The 8,997-nt window shown below is 46.8% G+C and overlaps 1 protein-coding gene across 1 annotated transcript in view; it reads left to right on the top strand.

Annotated features, from left to right (window-relative positions):
• The first annotated feature begins 1,627 nt into the window (after positions 1-1,627).
• Positions 1,628-8,997, top strand: part of MID1 (midline 1) — a 150,610-nt gene continuing 143,240 nt past the window's right edge. Inside the window, exon 1 of the mRNA XM_035029690.1 lies at positions 1,628-2,634. The gene's annotated coding sequence lies outside the window, so the exon portion shown is untranslated. The remainder of the gene's footprint in view (positions 2,635-8,997) is intronic.

Raw genomic sequence — 8,997 nt, 5'->3', positions numbered from 1 at the left:
CTGATTCGGCACCACTCTTTCCAACTCTGTGTTCAGTGCCCTGAACACAGGGTGGGAAAGGAGGGAGTATTTGCAGCATGGAAACTGGCAAAGGCTACTACAAATCTTGGCTTTTTTTTTTTTTTTCCTGAGAGCTGGTTGTTAAACATTTACCAGCACACCACCAGGTGTCTATGAACTGCTTTATGAGCTTAGAGGGAAGGGATCAATTTGTCTTGGGTGTTGGGGAACGCACAGAAGAACATGTGACATGTGACCTTGTAGGATGGTAGGGGAGTGGGCTAAAGGAGAAGAAGGATGGCTGAAACTTGGAAAGGGCACAGTGATGGCGAGAGGAAATCCCAGTCACGTTTACCTTTGAGATGATGACCGCAGAAGGCAAACGCAGTTGTGAGAAGCTTCTGTTGAAGGTGAGAAATGAGATGCACCTTGGGATTTAACTCAAGTGATACTGAATGGCAGCAGCTCTGGGTAGCTCCCTATGTCCTGGGGCTGAGGGCATACCTAGGGCAGGAACAGGTGCAGTATATCTCAAAGTGAATCAGAGTCCTTTGAGGGCGGGGGGGGGGGTGCGGGGGGCGCAAAAATGCAGATTCCCAGGCTCCTCCTCAAACCAACAAATCAGATTCTCTTGGAACAAGAGCAGGGGTTTTGGGATTTGCATTTTTAACAGTCTCCCCAGAAGTTTTCTTGCACACTGTAGCTTGAGAACCAATATTTCAGAGCTGGTACATCCATGGGTCTCAGTCTGGCGTGATTTTACCCCCCCACCCCCCAGAGGACATTTGGTAATTGGCTATTATTGATTGTCATGGCTGTGAGAAAGCCACGGGCATCTAGTGGGCCGAGACCGGGGTGCTGCTCAACATCCCACAACGTACAGCACAGCACCCTCCGCGGAGAATGATCCGAGCCCAAAGGGCAATAGTGCTAAGGTTGGTCTAGGTCATAATGAAGGGCTCCGAAATAAGTACAAGTCAGCTTGAGTCACCAGGTGGGCCCTTCGCCTACTAAGGTGGGGGGTTGGTGGGGGGTTGTGGACCTCCGGGTCCAGATATTGGGCTGCTGAGTTTCCAGAGAACGGGACAGAGTTCGTAACTACTAAGCCCATTCATTATCTGCTAACTTGTTATTTTTGCCTCTCATACAAGAATTTAAAAATATTCACTGAATTAGCCTCACAAAATTTTGGCCACTTCTTTTTTTTTTTTTTTTTTAAGATTTTATTTATTTACTTGAGAGAGAGAATGAGAGAGAGAGCAGGAGAGGGAGGAGGGTCAGAGGGAGAAGCAGACTCCCTGCCGAGCGGGGAGCCCGATGCGGGACTCGATCCCGGGACTCCAGGATCATGACCTGAGCCGAAGGCAGTCGCTTAACCGACTGAGCCACCCAGGCGCCCAATTTTGGCCACTTCTTTGGGAAACAAAATATAGCACAGGTGGTACACAAAGTCGTCTTGGCTCGCCTTGCCCTTTTTTTGAAATCCAAAGGTAGATTTGCATTGAAATCACACTGGCTAAGAGTCAAATAAAGTCGCTGTTTATGTGGAGTCAAGAAAACCCACTTTGGGAATTCTTTTTAAGTTTGGGTTTAAGTTTATAAGAAGCCAGCTAGCTTTCCTCCCATCCTACTGAGATGATGGCCAGCTAGTCCCTGCTCATAAGTTCACCGGATCCGCTCTGTTGGTAAGGTGAGCCGTGGTGAAAGGTAGATAGGCTTACCTTAGAAATGGTCTGCTTGACGAAACATCCGTGTTTCTTTTTCTAATAACAGTATTATCTGAAATTATGCCTTGGGCCCTCAACAGATAAAGATTCTTGGTCATCTGTTGTGTTTCAATAGATTTGTGTGCAAGTTCCCATTTAGATTTGTTTTGAGCCTGGATATACAGTTCATCTATATGGAAATGAGGTGGGTGCCACCCTCCTCCCAAGGTGTTCTGCATAACAATTTGGTTTCCTCCCCAGTGGCTTTGCCGCAGTAGGACTTCGGGGCTAGATACCCTTTTCCAAAAAGATGGTCGGGTCCTGGATGTTGCCCTTTCCTGGCTGAAATAGTCGCGCCCCTTCCAAATGCTTTCGTGCTTTTAGGGCGCTCCTAAAAGGCAAAGGCCTTAAGGCCCGACGCTAGTTAGTTAGGCTTTGAGCAGCCCCGAGCAGCGAGATCAGACTAGAACTCATCCTCCACTTTGGGAGCAGTGTCTCAGCTGCTTCCAGCCATTTAAACCCTGAAAGCTCTCTAATCCCGGCGGGGGCGGGCTTTCTGGCTCCCAGGACCCACCCCTTCCTCCTGATTGGCGGGGCTCCTCCGGGGCCCGAGGCAGCCACCTACGACGTCTCTGAGACCCGATTTGAAATAAGAGCCAGGCGGTCCTCGCTTCCCGGAGCCCGACTTTTCATAGGCTGGGAAGAAAAGCTGGAGAAACTTGACATTGTCTTGGGCAGAGTGCGTGTAGCAACAGATCAAAGGAAAAGGAAGAAAACGTGCTCTTTGCTGCCTGTGGATCTCACTGCGTTGCTTTTGTCTCGCGGGCTTCTTGTTGGGTTTGGCGTTTCCCCTCTGAAGAGCGCGGCGTGGGCTTCGAGGCAGCTCGCTCCCTGCCGGATGGGTCATGGAATTCTAAACATGAGGCAGGTAAGCACCCGGGGCTGCACAGGCGTGGGGAGAGGGAGGGCGCAGCCTGGGCCCCCTGCGATGCTACTCCGGCGAGCTTGCCGGATTGGCAGATGCCGTGCAACTCCGTCCGTTTGGCGTAAAGACCGGGCTGCATTTTCCTAAGGGCACCGAAGAAGCCGATTTTCTGAGGCCCCCCCCACCCCTCTACCCCCTTCCCCACTTTGCCTCTAATTGTGATTGGTGATGTCAGCCAGTCATTGTAAAGGGCTTAAAAGCGGTTTGTAGAATATGTAAATCAATTCCAGTTTGCAGTCGCTGGAATGTATTGTGCAGGATTCATCTCAGGCTTTTAGCCTCTATCCTATGCTTTGGATTAGACTAAAGATAACTGAATATCCTGAAAAAGAATTACACGGGGCGTCTGATCTCATTTTGGCTTCTCATCCTGAGCACTTAACTGTGTTCATGGCTGAGAAGGCGGAACCAGCCTGAAGTGAGCACAGACAGTCCTTCCAGAAAAATGCAGATTTATTTTTCTGTTCTAGCGGTTTTGAAACTGTGTTGCTTCTGGACGTGAGAAGACAACCCTGAAGCAGTGAGCTGAGAAAGGCTCGGGATGACTTAAAATGAGTCTTTGAAAGGAATTCTAAGCGGGCAGCTTCTTCCGTGGCTTCGGGGCAGAATGATAAAATTCCTTATCAGCCCAGGCAGAGAGGTTTATAGCTTTGCTAGTAAGAAAGGAAAAGAAAAAAAGTGGGTGTATGAAGCCAAAAAAAGGGTGCGATATACAACTTATTCAAACTTAGGGAAGACTCTTATGTCAATATATGAATATCAAGATCACTACTCATAGAAAGGGAAGACAAGATTGGGAAAACATGCTGGGAGGCTGGCAAGGGCAGAGAATTACCAGAGGAGTGTTAATTGCTTTTGCCAGCTCTCGGTGAATCTGGGTGGGAAAAGTTAGCATCTGTACTACCACCAAAAAAGCTCTTCACTTTTTTTTTCTAAATGGGTTCAGCACCCACCACCCCGAGCTCTTTGAGGGAGGTGATTTGCATAGGAAGCAAACTTTCCCTTTTGGGGCCAGGGCGAGGGGTTTAGAACTTTCTGTCTGTTTCCTGCCGCCTCGGGAGGTGGTGCAGAGCCCCCCCTGCCCCCCCAACAGACGGGCGCCAGGACCCTCTGCTGATTGCTCCCTAAGCAGCGTGGTTGGCAAGTTGCTGTGAGTGCGGAAAAACCCATTTAGACAAGCAAGTGCGGTGTGTGTTTTCAATGAATTGCCCTTGCCTTGCTGGACATTGGGGCCGAGGCTGAGTTTTTTTCAGTTCTGCAAACCTGAACATAAAAAGAATGGGAGCGACCCCATTCTTTTTATGCCGAGCAGTCGGATGGGTGGGGGAGAAGGAGCAAGAGGCCCAAATGGAAAGGATCTAAAAGGAAAAAGAGGAGCGCAAAACAATTTTGACAAAGGTCCTTAGCTGGAACAAAGAAGTCATTTGATCCTGTGCAGGGCCACCTGTCCTCTCCTTGGTGGTGTCTGAGCTCAGTTTTCAGAATCCCTGTTCCCACACAATCCCTGTGGGATGGTGGCACTCCCGGAGCCTGATGCCAGAGGCATGCTGTCCGTCTTGGCATGATTTCCCCCATGCCTGGCGCGTCGTGGCATTCGAGTGAATTGGAATTCAGCCCGGTATTGAAGTTTTAAGGGTACCCATGTAATAACTCCTTTGTCATTCAGTGACTGAACGACTTTTTAACCCTCTGACTCTGTGTGTCTCGTAATTTTTTGGCCTGTTCCGAGGGGGTGGGGGGCTGTGGGTAGGCGGAAGGCGGGGAGAGTCATTGCTCATCCAAAGAATAGGGGGCAGTCCAGCGTTTCAAGCATCTCACACCTTGTTCCACAGCAGCTGTGGAGGGGATGAGGTGGTGGAGTTACTGGTGTGGATTAAGCCTAACTTTATTTGAGTTTCTCTTGGGGCAAACTGCTGCGTCCAGGCTGGGTGAATCGCACCCACCAGCCGATCTGCCACCCCAGCCCGGCAGCCCCGGCCGGATTCGCAGTGTTAACTACCAAATAGGTCCGTGTGTCATCAGCTCGGCAAAGAAATCCAATCTCCTCTCTGAGGAGTGATCCGTCCCCAGGGCTGCACAATGCGGAACAATGGTGTGGCAGCCAAGAGACCCCTGCCACGTACTAGGTGTATCAGGTAGCCAGGAGCTGCCAGCAGAATGAGAAAGCTGCCTGCCTGGAGAGGAGATTCAGAGGGGTTTTGCTCTCTGCCAGGGTGGCAGGAAAAAAAAGAAGAAACGCATGGAAGGTTAATATTATTTGAGGGTTCCTAAGGTCACGCTGAGTGAGGACAAAAGAAAAGTGTAAACCTGATTTGCCTTTATCAGGCAGTAAGTTCAAAGCGTGTGCCAATCTTTCTCCGCACTCTGATCATAAATGGGAAACTTTCCTGAAACTTCCTTGAGAAGGAATTTGCTCTGTTCCCAGGCGAAAGGAAAGGCATGGCCACCTGTTGGGGAGGCCCAGCCAAGAACAACAGGTTTGCCTGTGGCATTCTTGCAACTGCACATATCCTCCCCAAATAGCGCACCGCTCATTGTCCCTGTGCAGAAGAACAAATAATTCTGTCTCAAGCTAGAAAGAAAGAAGAGCAGCTTCTCCAGACCTATTTTGCCTTTTTAATATCCTGATGACTTCCCAAAACACTCCAAGGGAAGAAGGCGCACACTCTTATCTGCGATAGACTAAGACAGATCATCGCCTTTTGCCTTAGAGTGTGAAGGGGGAAAAGGAGGTAGTTAGCCAGAGCTTTAAGCAGCTGCTCAATTCCTGCAAGGCTAGCGTGGTGCTATTACAAGGAAGCTGTGACTGGCCTGTTTTGCATTCTTCGGATTGGAATTAAAATGCCCAAGGACATCTGGTTTAATAATGAATGTCTCTGTATTAATCTTTCCTTTGAGGATTAGAAAGTCCTTTAGGAACCATGAGCTGTTTATTTTCTGTCACATCCCCAGGAGAGAACGAGGTGGCAGTTTGATCCTCATTGAGCAAATGGTGAGGTGAAGGCAGAGAACGGGCCAAGTATAAAGATAGGCAGCAGCTTAGGTGCAATTCTGAGGAGGATTCCTACCCACTCCGAAAGGCAGGCTACCTGTGCGCCCGAGGCTTGGAATTCGAAGTGCTAGGGCTTAAAACAGGACTCCCCTACAGCATCCCTTTTTCTTACGATTCTGTAACCAACACGTTAGTATCCCAAGTATGTTTTACGGTTTCCTCCATTTGAAAGTCAAGCCTATAAAAGTTGACAAGGCATTTCTGTTCTCATTTGTCCCAACATTGAGATAGAAAGATACTGTACCCAGCCGGAATTTAAAATAGGTATCTGAGAAATGTTCCCTTTCAACAGCTGTTCCAAGTTTTTGCACATGGTTTGGAGGTCGGTGTGGAGGTCCAGCGTCTTCAGATGTTCGTGTCTTCCCTGCTATCTCTCCTTTGCAGGGAATGTTAGAATCACAAGACTTGCTGTCAGATTCAAGATTCTTATTGGTCATTTTGAAATATTCAAGTTGGCTTTTCCTTGCCATTCGTTATGACGTGCGTTCTTAGTTTGCTTGGCTGGGGACCGCATAGGCTGTGGGCAAATCCTTTAACTGGTAGGTGCATGTTATCCGCAGACATTCCAGCAAGTTTTAAGGCTAAGTGTGTATGTGGATGTCTCCTGGCTTTGATCCCTTGTGTGGTAAATAGACATCCAAGGTAGCTATGGCAACCTGGACTGCACAGTGTTTCGTGGAGTAGGGGAGGGATTTGGTCACTGGACAAAGAGTAATTTGATTAGAAAAAGGTGGGGCCGATAAGGACATTTTTAACCCGCATGATCTGAGGATCCCAGTTCATCCGAATCATTTGGATTTTTCTCGATAAGGCAAAGAGAATCCATGGTTAGCCACGACCAGTGTATTTTGCAGATGAAATTTAAATGCTTTTCAGTCAAACGGTGGCTACTTCCAAAAAGCAACTTATGAAACGAAAGGGAAAGCCAACACATGATCAATCTCCCTGTTACACTTAGTGTGAATGTTTGCATTTTCAGAACTTGGTGGGATTTTAAAAAGAAAGACCCCGATCTGATTGGGCGCTGTGCATTTCAGCTAGCCACCTGCAGAGGTCAGGCTTGAAGTGTCTATGATGGAAGGCTGGGCAGCGGCCTCCGCTGCTGGGAGCCGGATCGGAGGCCGGGAGAATTGCTCTGCTTACTTGAAACAATTAGTTAGCGATTCTTTAATCTTGTGACCAAAGCCACGATGAAAATGAGTTCATTCAAGGAAGAGAATATCAGATACGCTGTGATTAAAGAAAGGGCTACAAAGCCAGGTCAAACAGGAATCTAATATCCCATTTAGAAATGGGACAGTTTTATCAACATGATTCTTTCTGGCTCATTATCAACTCCTTTTATTTCACATGAAACTCATCTCGGGGGTTTTGTTCTAGAAGGTTGCTTACCTAGTTTTATAAGCTGGCATGCTCTAGAAATTTCTTTAAATGAAAGGACAAAATATTAGGGACCCTTCTGGATCCACAAGACCTTTTTTCCCCTCCTGGAGGAAAATACCACACAGATTAGGATGGTTAATGGCCTCCAGAAAGGTCAGAAAATTGAGGCACTGAAAAAAAAATGTTGAGAGAGGACTTTCCTAGAATAAAACAAAACAAAGCAAACAAACAAAACTAAGAACTTACCTGCTTTGTGCTATAAAAGAAGTTTTGGCTTAAAAAGGCAAACAAACAAAAAAGAGATGTACTGATCATTTGTAATGCAAATGGACTTGAAGGTTTTATATACAGTCAACTGTTTATGATGAGTATAATAGAGAGGCTGTCCTTCATTCCTTACATTATTCAAGGACATTTGCTGAGTACTTACAGAAGGAATATATCCAGTAGTCCGTTCATTTAAGGTTTTTTAAATGGTTATTATATGCCTTTTTGGGCTACAGACATGATTTTAATATGATCCCTGCCCTCAAAAGACTTTTGATCTGATATATAGTTTATTGTGCCTGAAGCACAATGTAAGTTATTCATGGGCAGAATGCCTGCTTATTAATAACTACATTTGTATGGATAAGAATCTACTTGATAAATTGGTAGCCAAAGCTTTCTTGACCTTAGGAGACTTGACAAATGATTTGTATTTGTGAAGCTTAGTGAATTTTTAGCTACATATCCATTTGTAGAAAGTTATGAGTTCCTAGTTAAAATACATTTATCATAATTATTAAGTAGTAATATAACCAATTTTCATTTTTTAAATTTATTTCTTTTTTAAGATTTTATTTATTTATTTGACAGAGAGAGAGAGAGCACAAGCAGAGGGAAAGGCAGAGGGAGAGGGAGAAGCAGACTCCCCGCTGAGCAGGGAGCCCGATGCGGGGCTCGGTCCCAGGCCCCTGGGATCATGACCTGAGCCGAAGGCAGACGCTTAACTGACCGAGTCACCCAGGGGACCCTAACCAATTTTTATCAATAGAGAAAATTGACTCCAAAGCAGTCCCCAATCCAGGAAGGCTTTATGCTCTAAGAGTTTGTTGTTTGAAACCCAGGAGGTTTTCCAATGAGAAATGATTCCATTTCCAGAACTCACTATCTTAAAAAATAACCAATCTGATTAATATCAGATTCAGTTCTGAGTTTTGAGGACAAGGATGGGACCACAGAAGGAGAAAGAGTTACCATACTTTGGGTAATAGGCCAGTCTTGGCAATATCTGAAGTAGGAAAAGTTTACACTAGTTCGCACCTTTCTTTCTCCATCCTTCTGATACCTTCTGGGTCTCACTGGGACTCCCTATCCAAATATACAGTGAGTTGAGTTTCTGTAATTGCCCAGTTTTCCCTCCTGCCCTGCCCCACCTCCAAACCACACTCCTACTTCCTCTAGACAATGGTCTCTGGCAGGTGTTGGGGGAGAAGCAATATGTATGAGCTGAAGCTCATGACGCTTAGCCCTTCAAACCTCAAGATGAATCCTACCTTGGAGAAAAAGCAGGCGGTAGAGCCTGGATCTGCAAAAATCGGGATTGCCCTTTCCGGGACATTTGTGGGCAGGGTCATGCCTTTGGCAGATGGGACTGGCTGGTATGTCCACCCGTGGGTCTGACCTCTTCACTTGTTCTTTTCTTGGCATCCTGCCTCAACTTGGGGACTCACCGAGTCTTTGTGAGTGACAGCCAGGAAAGCACAAGGGGCCAATTGGGGGGAGTGATGGTACTTGTGGGTTTGGGTTGTTTGTAAGGATGCTCTTCATAAGCTCAGCGCTGTCTATTGGATTAGAATAAATGGGAAGAAAAAAGCTGGCGCTTCCTC

Source organism: Mirounga leonina, unplaced genomic scaffold (assembly GCF_011800145.1).
Source record: "Mirounga leonina isolate KUSES-001 unplaced genomic scaffold, KU_Mleo_1.0 Mir_268, whole genome shotgun sequence".
Classification (NCBI taxonomy): Eukaryota; Metazoa; Chordata; class Mammalia; order Carnivora; family Phocidae; genus Mirounga; species Mirounga leonina.
Note: the sequence above shows the minus strand (reverse complement) of the source record. Positions and strands in the feature narration are given on the sequence as shown.